This window comes from Agelaius phoeniceus, chromosome 4 (assembly GCF_051311805.1).
Source record: "Agelaius phoeniceus isolate bAgePho1 chromosome 4, bAgePho1.hap1, whole genome shotgun sequence".
Lineage (NCBI taxonomy): Eukaryota > Metazoa > Chordata > Aves > Passeriformes > Icteridae > Agelaius > Agelaius phoeniceus.
The window spans coordinates 49,541,205-49,554,005 of record NC_135268.1 but is presented as its reverse complement, the minus strand read 5'-3'; positions in this window follow the sequence as shown (position 1 = coordinate 49,554,005).

Below are 12,801 nucleotides of genomic sequence, written 5' to 3'. Positions count from 1 at the left end.
CTGAAGAGCTAACATAGCTACAGCTGCAGTAGAGCTGCAGAGCCTTGCTGCATAAACTCACAGCCCACTAGTTTTCAGTATAACTGCCCCTTCCCAAGCAACAGATAAGCAAAAATGTACATTGCCTATCTGAAGTTATGAGTACCAGAAACATGCTTCAGAACCATAATTCAGTTTCATCTCTTACTCTGTTTGTCCTGAAATAATGACTGCACCCTCCTCAAACTTGTCACTTTCCAAAAAACAGAGAGAATTTTATAGGAAACTTAGTACCTATCACTGCTACCTTTTTTTTTTTTTTTTGGTGTAATATTTTCTGAGAGAAAAGGATTGCAATAATGAAAGTACCAAATGTAATTCTGCATAGCTCAGCATTAAAACATCACAAGTTATATCTCTAGAGACTGTATTAGAATTCAGATGATTAAAAAATAATTCAGGAGGGTGGAATGACAGAGATGTCATGGATCTTATTGTAATTAACTCTGTAGAGTTCATGTTATGAATTTTCCCTTATTGATCTCAGAGCTAAAAATATAAAAATCTGGACATCTCATGTAGTAACTGGCTTTCAAGCAGATAGGGATTTTTTTGGAAAACACCAAATACCATTATTTTGATTATTAAGTTGTGAAAAATCGACTTTTGTGTTGCTGGTGATGTATAATACTAAACTGATTCATTTTTTAGTCTATTCCTTAGAATAGTAGGGACTAAACAGTTAACATTGTACTTTCATATATGGCTCTTAAACATTCAGATACTTGAAGTATTGAACTGTATATGAAAAATATCAGGTGAAAAACAGTAACTATTTTTATTTATATGAGAAAAAATTCAGTTTTGTTATAGAGCTGATATATGGTCTTGAAAGTTGTGTGAAGAGTGAAAAAGAGGGCAGTCTGTTGTGGTTAAGGGATCTGAATTATTTGAAAAGCAATGCTTGGAACACTGTAGTTACTGTTGCTACATGAGTTGAAAACAGAACATGGATGTCTATTTTCAAGTATTTGATAAGAAAGCACAGTAAATAATTTATCACTGTCTCTTTTCAAGTCCTTTGGAACTATATTTAGTAAAAATCTACAGCTTGCACAGTACTATTCAAAGGCTGAGCTATGTCTTCATGTAGACATCCGTATTTATCCAGCATACGTGTTGGTCTATCAAATTGTTTTCTGTCATTATCTTTGTCTGTTTGATTCCAGGGTAGCACAATGTCATTGAGTCAGAAGAAGAGCTGTTCATTCCTGCAAATAACATGCCTCAGACAGACCATGTCATGCCATGTGGACTTACCCTGGAATTCCTTGTTAGTGTTTAGACAACTCAAGAATATAAATTCCAGTGCAAGACTTCTTCTGTCAGATCAATTGTCACTTTATTCTATTTCCTTTGATTTTTCAGCTGCACACTGGACACATCATTCTTATAACTGGCTGACAACTGTATATTTTATGTTTTGAATACAAACTTTCCAAATCCATGGGATAATAACAATAATAGCAACAAAAGTAAATGTAACCAGCCTATATTATTATCTTTTATCTACTTATCTACTCTAGATCGCCCAGTCTTCTTGTTTAACCCCAGCTGACAACTAAGCACCACACAGCTGCTCACTCACTATTCCCTGATGGGATGGCAGAGAGAATCAGAAGGGTGAAAGTGAGAAAACTTGTGTGTTGAGTTAAAAACACTTTAATAGGGGAAGCAAAAGCCATGCATGCAAACATGGCAAAGCAAGGAGTTCATTCACCACTTCTCTTGGGCAGGCAGCTTTAGGAAAAGCCAAACTCCATCACATTTAACAGTGACTTGGGTAGACAAACACCAACTACTTTGAGTGTCCTCCCATTCCTTCCTTTTTGGCCAGCTCTATATGCTGAGCACAAGACCATAAAGTATGGAATATCCCTTGGCCAGCTGGGGTCAGCTGCCTTGCCTGTGTCCCCCCCAGCTTCTTGTGCACCCTCAGTCTCCTTGCTGATGGTGTAGGGTGAGGAGCAGGGAAGGTCTTTGTTCTGTGTAAGCACTTCTCAGAAGGAATTAAAAACATCCCCGTGTTATTAGCACTAGTTGCAGGAAAAAAGAAAACAAAACAAAACAAAACAAACAAAAACAAACAAACAAACAAAAAAACCCTAAAAAAAAACCAAACCGAATCAAACCAAACCAAAACCAAAACAAACAAAACAAAACCAAACAAAACAAAACCAAACAAACAAAAAGCCAAAACGAAACAAAGTTAAAAAAAACCAACAACACCATCAAAAATCCCCAAAATACAGCTCCATATCAGGAACCACGGAGAAAGTTAACTCTATTCCAGCCAAAATCATCACATGAAACACAGCTTCTACAAACCTTGCTTCCGTCTTCAATTCCAAAACATGTTTTGGGATCTTATGCTAAATCTTATGCTAAAAACCTGCATAGGTTTTTTCTGCCAAATAATTGTTTATTTTGGGATGCAGAACAATGGGATCACTTCTTCCTGAGTCACCATCAGTAACAAATTACCAGTGCATTACCTTTTATCTTTCAGCTCACCACAGGGGACCAGCTCTAGGTGTGTGGTGTGACTCTTGGGGCTGTCCTATACAGCCAGGAGTTCAATGATCCTTGTTGGTCCCTTCCAACCCAGGATATTCTATGATTCTACTGCCTCTCTGTCCAAGAAGTTTAAAACTAAGCTCTTCATCATTTCCTCTGGTTTCTTTTCCTCCAGTTTCTTTTAAAACACCCAGAAACATTGTCAGTGTTCTTCATCAAAACTAAAAAAATTTAAATCGTGAGTCAAAACTATTTGGCTACAAGAAATTGAGAATTAAATCACAATTTTCAGTGAACTCACTGGAGCTAGCCAGTATGTAAGTACCTGGATGTGTGGTATCCTGACTATATCAGTCTTATGTTCCCAGAAATTAAGCAGATTAGGCATTAATTATTTGCGTGTATGAACAAGCAGTGGTAGAGGAAAGCATAATATTTATTCCTAATTTTAATATTTTGCATACAACATAATCAGCATTAGTTTACCAAACTTTAGAATTGTTTTCATGTACTTTAGTTATTTTAATTTATTTTTCATGTCCAGGTTAAAAGAGAGGTAGAGAAAGGAAAAATTTTAGACTTGCTATGGGTTAGAACCCTTTGCCACATGTTTTTGTGGGTGTTACAGTAGACATGTAACTTTAATATAATTAGATATCAATTTAAAGAATTAACATATACATTTTCAAACCTACCTATGGGAACACAGATTAATTTTGGAAGGGTTTCTAGTGATATTCATGCCCACTGTTTAAAAGAATGTCATGGTTTAAGTTCAGCTGGAAATCAAACACTACACAGCTGCTCAGTCAATCCTCCTTCTCCACCCCACAACAGCATGGAATGTCCAGGAGAATCCAAGTAAAGCCTGTAGGTAGAGATAGAAAGAGTTTAATAATCAAAAATAAAATAAAAAATACAAGAATGTCTGTAAATTATAATAATAATTAATAAGCAGAAAAAAATCAAGTGTTGCACAATACAATTACTCACCACCCACTGACCAATGACACAGCCTTCTTCCAAGCCCAGATCTGCTCCCATTATGGGTAACTCCCTCCATTTTATACACTTAACATGACATTCTGGGGTGCAGAATATCCCTTTGGTCAGTTCTGGCTGTCCCAGCTCTGCTCCCTCCCAGTTTATTTTGTTTACCTGTTCACTGGCAGAGCATGTGAGAAGGAAAAAGTCTTTGACTTAGAATAAATATGATTAAGCAAAAACCCAAATCATCAGTGTGTTATCAAAACCATTCTTATCCTGAGTCCAAAACCACAGCATTGTAACAGCTACTCAGCAGAATTTAACTCTATCTTAGCTGAAATCAGGACAAAGCATTATAGTCTGGTGCCCAGTGCAATTATACTCAATTGCCATGGAGGAAGATGTATGAAATAAAAGTTAAAAATATTGTCCTTCAATAAATATGGTAACAAATAAAATGCTGCAAGGTTTGTAAAGACCCAGAAGGTCAGCTGTGTTAAGTGCAATATATCACTTCTACACAAAGGCTTTTAAGTTCAGCACTCTCCAATTTCTGCACTACAGAGAGTGTTTATTGTTAATCCAGTGGGAATAGGTGGCTAGTTTAGGACAAGAAATGGGATTCAATAGTATGTGTTCATCTCCTTATTTTCAAAATTAAATTGGACATAATGAAAATGATGTTTTCTGTTATTATTGTGCAACTATTTGCTCTAAATCTTAGGGCATTTTGGGAAAATGTGATGGATAGGGAACTCAGCAAAAATACAAAGCTGGTTTGCTGCTTTGCTCTTCTAATCCATCCATGGATGCTAACAATTAGAGCATTATGAAAGTTGTTTTTTTGGTCTCCCTTCTGTTATTCTGATCACAACCTACCTAATATACAATATATTATTTATTGAATGGCATTGTGTTGATGAACATGCATGTATCATAATCTACTGAAATGCAAAAATTCCTGAAATTTTCAAATAATTAATAATTAGTCTGAGATGTAAGAGTTAGAAAAATTCCTCATTACTGTATTTTTGTAATCTAAATTGTAAGACCAGCCTCTTCAATTTTTATGTGCATAATTTTTGCCTTGTATTTGAGTGGTAACAAATTCAAAGGTTGATATTGCTACTTTCACCAACTCATTTCTCCAGCAGGACAAATAGGAGAACAAGCAGAAAATCATATACATATTTCTACTTCACATTTGTTAGCATACTAATGATGTGAGGTTGTCAGGGCTAAAGCATCTCAACTTGCTAATGATTTCTTGTACCTTAGCCGGGACAAAAGGGATAAGCAGACAAACTGAAACTCCAGTTTCCAAGGAGACCATTCCAAAAACATGTAAGAAATATTTAAGTAGGCACAACATGTCTCTAACAAGTAAGTAGAGATATTTTTTCTCACACAGTGACATATATAAGCTATGCTGAAGAGGAACCTGTGCCCTCCAGACTCCATTCCAAAGCTGAGGCCTTGTGAGTTAGTGTGGCTTGCCATCCAAATGGCTTGCACAGAAGAATAATGAGTTCTCTGGATTCCTGTAATGTTTCAGATGGTTATCAGTCACAGACACTGAGCAGAACTGTGTTCTCTGCATACTTACCTATCTGTCTAACTCTCTGTCTAGCTATCTGTGTGTTCATTTTGCTGTTTTATTTATGGCCACAAGAAAGCATGTCTTCTTCATTTAAATTTCAGTAAGACATTCTGTGCTAAGACACACTGTGCATGAAAATAGAACCAAACTGTAGAGGGATGCTGGAAAAATATTTGATGTTACTTGAAGAAAACAGCCCTTAGGATTATCTTTCCTCAACTCAAAATGTTGCACATAAGGAGGGCTTTTTTAGAGTACTAGATCCTGCTTTTCCTTTCTCGTGTTGTCATGAACATTTGTTTCCTGCTAGACTAGTTTACAGCTGATGTTGCAAAACATGCAGCTCTGTAATAAAAACTTCCACAACTATCCCATACAAATGTTTTTTCCAACTTTTCCGTGCTCAAGGGAGACATAAAGAGGGGGACAAAAAATTTCTTTCAAATTATTGAGTGAATATGGGAAAAATAAATGGTGAAGGAGGGATACACTTAATTCAGTTTTAAACAGCTGCATTGGCATCAGTGAGTTATGGACCTTTGCACATCAGAACTCTGTTCTCACATAGTTCATATAAGCAATTTTACAGTATTTACTTTTCCAATATGTAAATATTACATGAATTAAACAGAAGAAGCCAGTCTCTGCTAGACCCATCCAGATTTTTTTTTCATTTTTGATCTTGGATAATGAAAACAACTGGGGTTAAACCACAACAGCTGGAAACTAAGGACCAAACAGCCACTCACTCACTGCTTCCTAGTGGGATGGGGAGAGAATTGAAAAAAATGGTAAAACTTAATGGTCTGTGATAAAAATAGTTTATTAATTGAAATGAGGTAAAATCTACTACTATTACTACTACTACTACTACTACTACTACTACTACTACTACTACTACTACTACTAGTATAGTAGTAGTAAATAATTGTAGTAGTAATGAAAACACACAACGCAATTGCTCACTACCTGGCAATTGATGTCCAGCCTCTCCCTGGGAAGTGAGTGGCATCTTCCAGCCAATCTCCTCCAAATTATATACTGAGTGTGATGTTGTGTGTTATGGAATATCTCTTTGGCCTGTTTGGGTCAGCTGTCCTGGCCATGCAGCAATGGCTTCTTCTGCACCTGCTCACTGGCACACCATAGGAAACTAAAACATCCTTGACTTAGACTGAGCGCAATTTAGCAAAAACTAAAACATCAGTGTTATCATAATTATTTGCTTATTAAATCCATAACACTATCCTGTTCTGGTTACTAATAAGAAAATAAAATCTATATCAGCTGAGATCAGGACAACAATGAAATGGCTCTGACATCTGAAAAAAGTCAACAACAAAAATCAAACACAGAAAATGCCACTGATCAAAGAAAATCTTGTTGAAGAAACAGGAGAAAAGACTGTGTACTGTTAAAGTCTATTCATTTCACAGAGCAAAATCCACAAAGCAAACTCCTACTTCCTAATTACCATCACTGTATGAGAGGAAGCATCTCCTTTTTCAGTAGATACATTATTTGAAAGATTCATTATGGCAATTGAAACAGTTCCTAATTTTTGATACCTTTCAAGGATAAGGGCAGATAGGATAGCACTTAAAGATGATTGTGTTTAATAAGTGTAAGAGACTCAATTTTAGCAAAATGCAGTATTAAACAGGTGAAAATTAGGCATTTCATTGGACGTGTTTGTTAAGGTTTTCTGGGAAATGGAAGACTAGTTCCACAAAGAAAGAAAACAAAAAAAGAGGATGTAAAAATTGGGAGTTGCTGGAGGAGAGATACTCATGAATATGAGGTGCAACAGTAAAATCATAGTTAAAGTATCTGTGATTTCTCACCAGAGAAAAGTACTATCTTACAAATTTCTTTGAATCACAAAGGAATTACAAAAAAGGTTTATTAAGGTTTATAAGGAAGAAATGCTGCACAATATCTTATCCAGCCAACATAAATCTTTCTTAGCATTTTTAAGCACAATACATTAATATAGAAAGTACTTACCTACTTATAGTGTCATTGATGGTGAGATTCAGTTTGCTAATGAGTTGTGCAAACAGAGGTGTCTATTTTTAGGCCTCCCTTTTGGGGTAGGTATCCTTTTCTGTGTTCCCTGTGGTCACTGGACATCAAAGGCTTAATTTAGCTGTTTGCCTACCTGCTTTTCACCACATTTGGAGAAGTCTTGCCCTTCAGCTGAGGCTCCAGAAGGGCAGATGTCCCCCAGAAATTGTGTCCTACCTGCCAGTGCCATAGAAATGTCTCATATACCCTTTAGATAACCCTAGGCCTTGACTGCATGGAGTGCAGGGAGCTCCCCAGCTGGGCAACCACTTGGGAACAGGATTCAGTTGCTTAAGCATCAGTAGCACTTGAAATGCCCATAATACATCAAAAGTTTGCACAGGGATGGCATTTTGATATATGATGCATGATCTGTAGAAAAATAATTGCATCCTGGACTAGCCGTGGGAAGCCAAAGTGGAAAGTGTAAAATATCTAAAATGGTATCTTAACAGCTGAGTTCTTCTCTGTGTTAGGTGAACAGCTCTCCTTGCTCTCCCAAACATTTTGCTTATATGTAATTTGACTATCACAAGAACTTGGACTTAAATGTAGTTTTGATTGAATCCCTCCTTCAGTGCTGAATCTCACTTTAAGATATACAACAAGAGTTGCTAAGTTGCTAAATCTTCAGCTTGTATTACTTTCCAAGAAGACTTTGGAAAAGGAAAAAGGAAAAATAAAAGGTTTTCTAAAGCTTAAAATAAACATAACTGATTGGAAGCATCAGTTTAGTGAAGAAAAGTTCAAGGAAACACTAGGGCTTGTTCATGGACTCCAAAAGCAAAATTCTAAAACACTAAGGTATTTATGTAGTAGTAGCAAAGATTATATTAAAATAATAACATAACAATTATAATTATAATAAAATAATAAGAATAGTAGTAAGAGAAGCTAAAAGAGACAACATGTTAAGTATTGAATAGAGTGAAGGCTCTAAGCAATCTAAAACATGAATATTGAACTCAGGTAGACAGCTACAGCTAAATAGTGATTAAATAAATTGCAAAAAGTGTAGTAAGTATAAAGGTTTGAGAGATAGTTGTCCACATTTAGAAGAATGTGAGAAGACACATTTACTCCAACTGATGCAGATAGAATTTACCAGTTTTGGCAAAGGAGAAAGTGAGGGAATGTATGTTAAAAAATAAACATATTTCAGATCACTGAGCTCACAGTTCTTCCAAATCCTGATATTAAATAAACTAGCTGCACTAGCAACACCAAGAATTGTGTTATTGTTTGGCAAACATTGAAAAAAATACTAAAGGGCTGAAGGACTAAAATGGAAACAAAGAATGACACAAAAAAGGAGTTATCCAAGAGTGAAAAAATAATTACTCAAGTTGTACAAATAAAGCAGTGGACAAAAAGGAACAAAAAAACCAGGAAAGTTTTATGGAAGTAGGGCCCTGTCCAATACAATAGTTTTCTTCATTTAAATGAGATTATATATTTGAATAAAGATGTGCATGCTGACATAGTACTTAGATTTCTCCAAGATATTTGCTATCTTAAGTGTACTGTATTTTATATGATGAATTAAGTGGTAATTTAAGCCTTTTCTTGTTAATCTTGCATATTTCAAAGGCTGATTTTTATAAAGGCCAAGGCAAGAGATTATTATAAAATGATCAAAATTACCTTGCTAAATGGTCTCAATTCACTAAAAAGTGTTTTCATACATTCAGAGGCAAGGTAATAGCTCAGACTTTCAGTGATAAAAATTATATCAGCAGGAGGCAAATTCTGTCTTTGAAAGTAAAGATCTGAAGAAAACTTGATATCAACGTTTATGACTAGCAGAAGAAAAATTCTGTAATGGCAAAAATATTTCTGTGATAATTCAGTATAGACGAGAATAACAGAATAGGCAGATCCTCACCTTACACAGAGTTAGTAAAATATACTTGTATGCCTGTTTCAAACACAGATACAAGAGAAAAAACTCAAGGAAAAGTAACAAATGAGCCAGGAGGCAGAAGTAAATACATAAATAAAACCTTAAAAGAGAAGGCTGGGACATTGCTTGATCTCTGTGCTTTGAAAGGCACTTAAACATTAGAGACACATTACTAAAAGCCTTTTCAGTCTTATTTACAAATGCATTAAATTTAAAAAATGGCTAGAGAGTGAAGTTAAATAAGTGCAGTTTTAAAAACAAGAGCAGTTTCCTGACAGTGATGGCAGTTACTATGGGGATAGGGAAAGAGCTATCCACCATGAAATGATTGCTTTTAAAGTGAAGTATGGTATTCGTGAAAAAAGATTTGTTTTAACCCAGTTTCAAAAAGAAACGGTAGTGCCCCTGTGCATGTGGTTTGAGCTGGATAAACATGGAGATAGTAGCAAATCTCAAAATTTGTGAGTTTTGGAAATTTTCTGATCAGTTTTTTCCTCCTTTGTCCTGGGAAGAAGACAATTACTTGTATTGTCATGCCTGCAATAATGAAGCTTGAGACTCCTGATCAAGGTACTCACTGCAAGTGAACCTCATCTCTCAGGATCTCAGCTGGTCAGTTTCAATAATTAAGTAGAATTTTTTTCCCTTGGAACATTTGATCATAAATGTTGCTCTTCCTTTGGGGTTTTATTTCTGTTGAACATCAAAAATAATGTAGCCATAGCTGGTGATGGTACATAGAACAGTGAGGCCAGGTATGTGTCTTGTCCACATCTTTGAGGGCTTAAGAGCTGTCATATTCAGGCTTGGGACATTTTCCTGTTAAGTAGGCTGAACTTTTTTTCTCTATATTCACCTATTGAATAGGACACAGTTCCTCTGTCAGAATGATCAAAGCAGCTCTTTACCATTGCAGGAATTAAGACAGTGACATCTTAGTCACTCCTGTTCCCTGCCAAATCACAGTTAGGTCACATAAGGACTGGTACAGCTTGCTGTAAGTACAGTCATTTGTTATCCATAAGGGGATCGCCATGAAATTTAATATCCTATGAAAAATCAGAATGAACATTTCTGGCCTTCTCTTTCATTAGGGAAAAAAAAGGAAAAGAGATGGATACATAAAAATTGAAATATTTGATATAAGAATTATTTATGTGTAGGATGATTACTATTTGTTCACTTTGCAACAGACCTCGAACAACTGTGATAAACACTTTCCAGTTTTAATGTTCATGAGGTTTCCTGTAGAAACATAGAAAAGATGTGCAGTACCAAAACATATATAATTCTTGCTAATAAAAAAGGCATAACAAGATTTGTGTCTGGAAGATAAAGTGTGTCATTTTCCATCTTGAAATTAAGATGGAGTTCTTAGCAGTGAGGTTAATTAATCATTGAACTAACTTTCGAAGATAGGTAGTAGAGTCATCAATGTTTGCTATTGTTCAAAAATGAGATTAGATAAATTCTTAAATGGCACATTTTTTAAATTAAGTCTGCTGGGGAAGGCTGTGGTCATGGTTTTTTCTTCTCTGTCTCTGGTATCTGTGAGGTTTGCCTTGCCTCATCCATTTTCCACCTTCAAAAGCAGGAGAAGCCAGAGGTGGACAGGGTGGAAGAATTGACAATATTGTCAGTCCTTCTATTTGTGAAGAGGCAAAGGATACATTGTGAATGTGCTCATGACTGAGTACTGATGCAATATTGAGATCCCACTCTATCAGGTAGATTTCAGCTGTGGAGAAGGATTTTCTCTGCTGAGCTTGGAACTCAAATAGACAGGCAAAGACTTGGGAGGGGTTACAGATTAGTGAAGTAAATATCTGAACACACCGTTTTGAAGCCACTGATTGAGAGTCTTGACATTTCATTTAAGAGTTCAGTAGTGAGAGGATTTGCTAAGTCAGGAAAAGAAAATATCAGACTTGATCTCAGAAACCAAAAGGAGGATGAAGATGTGGGAGCTAGAGTAAAATACGGAAGACTTTTAAATGAATGCTGCAGGAAGGTAGTTGAGGGCAAACTTGCTTGGTGTAGTGCCACTGGTTTTATTGATTTAAACTTCTGTCTTCCTGAATTAAATATGTTCCTGTCTGAGCTCATACATGTGGTGCTGATTAGGCCTTGAACCCCTGAAACAAGGTAAAATCCTCAAGTGTGAGGAAAGGTGATGTGATTCTCCTCAGCTCTCTGTTTACTTTCTCCAGCCACAGGACAAGCTTGAGCATCTTTCTAATAACTGTCCTCACTCTTTGAATTGGAAAAATTGTTAAGTTCTGCAGACATGTAGCTTGCAAAAGAAAATGAATTCACTTATTCAATACCATGAACTGTGTTCAAAACATTTTACCTTTGTTTGCAGCAGAGTTTCTGGAAACTGTGTTGCCATGGAAATGTGATTTGCTAGTCTCTTCTAAGAATGTGTGCTTGGGGAGAGCTAGTGAGCTGTGACTTCATTTCTGAATAACAAATAGGGTTCCAAACATAGTATAGTATATGTAGCATAGATGAAGGTACCAGTAAAGTCCTTAATTGTTTTTCTGAAATCAATATGAGTGAGGAAAGTGAATGGAGTCACAATGGCCAGTTTCCAGACTGGAATCTCTACATCACTTGGGAATCAGGCAAGAACTGAAAGTCCCTATTCCCTTTTGAAGATGATTATTCAGAGTAGCACAAGCTACACTGTATATATACAGGAGTAGCACAAGCTCATCATTAGGAGCCTCTTTTCACCACTGCAACAAACAAACTATTTTGAGGAAACACAGACAGGCACATTGGAGCATAAACTAAACGACAAATACTGATGACATTTCCTTTGAGAGCCCATGTGGAAGCATCCTTTGGGGGTCTGTGAAAAAGAAAAAAGGTTAGATCCTGTTAGTGTTTGAAAAACCAGACCTCTATTTGTAAATTATGTGGGAGTATTTTAACATGGGGCATGCAGAATTCTTCCACAAATAGTCTGCCTCCTTCCATTTACCCAGTTAACAAAATGCTAAGATGCTAAGGGAAAGCTATAAAATGGATCTAAATAATGTCCGCAAACTCTTCCAAAAACACTCCAGTCTTTTGCCAGGGATGCAAACTTTCATTTTGCAGAATAATTATTTTCATTCTTTCAGATAACTACTCAGTGGATATTGTGAAATTTATATCACAGAACACAATATAGTTAGTTACCAGGGCTGTTGGTGCCTTTAGACAGTTGAGCTCGTACTTGGAGCTTCCTTCCTCAGCTTTTGGTTCCTCTAAAATCTCTCATCTGAAATCCTTGACCTTTCCAGTTTGCAAGAATTCATCTTTTATTTAGCTTCAAATCATTTTTACTGCAATGTGAGCAGAACATCATGGTATGCTTCCTTATTGGGAATCTCTCAGACCCTTTTTGAAAGGCTGAATTTAAATGGTGTGACTCTTGGGGATATCCTGAGCAGGGCAGGGAGCTGGACTCAATGATCCTTGTGGATCCATTCCATCTCAGCACATTCTGTGATTCTGTGAAATTACTATTTTTGTCTCCTTCACAGCATTTGGGAGTTCTCTTGGCAGACATAGAATGCAGCATGGTGCACAGCCGTGTAAAATTAAAAAATCCATATGTTTTCCATAATTATTTTGCTTATGTTTTTCTTGTTTCTTAAATTGATTTGTTTTTCTTTTACAAAATTCAATTGTTCCA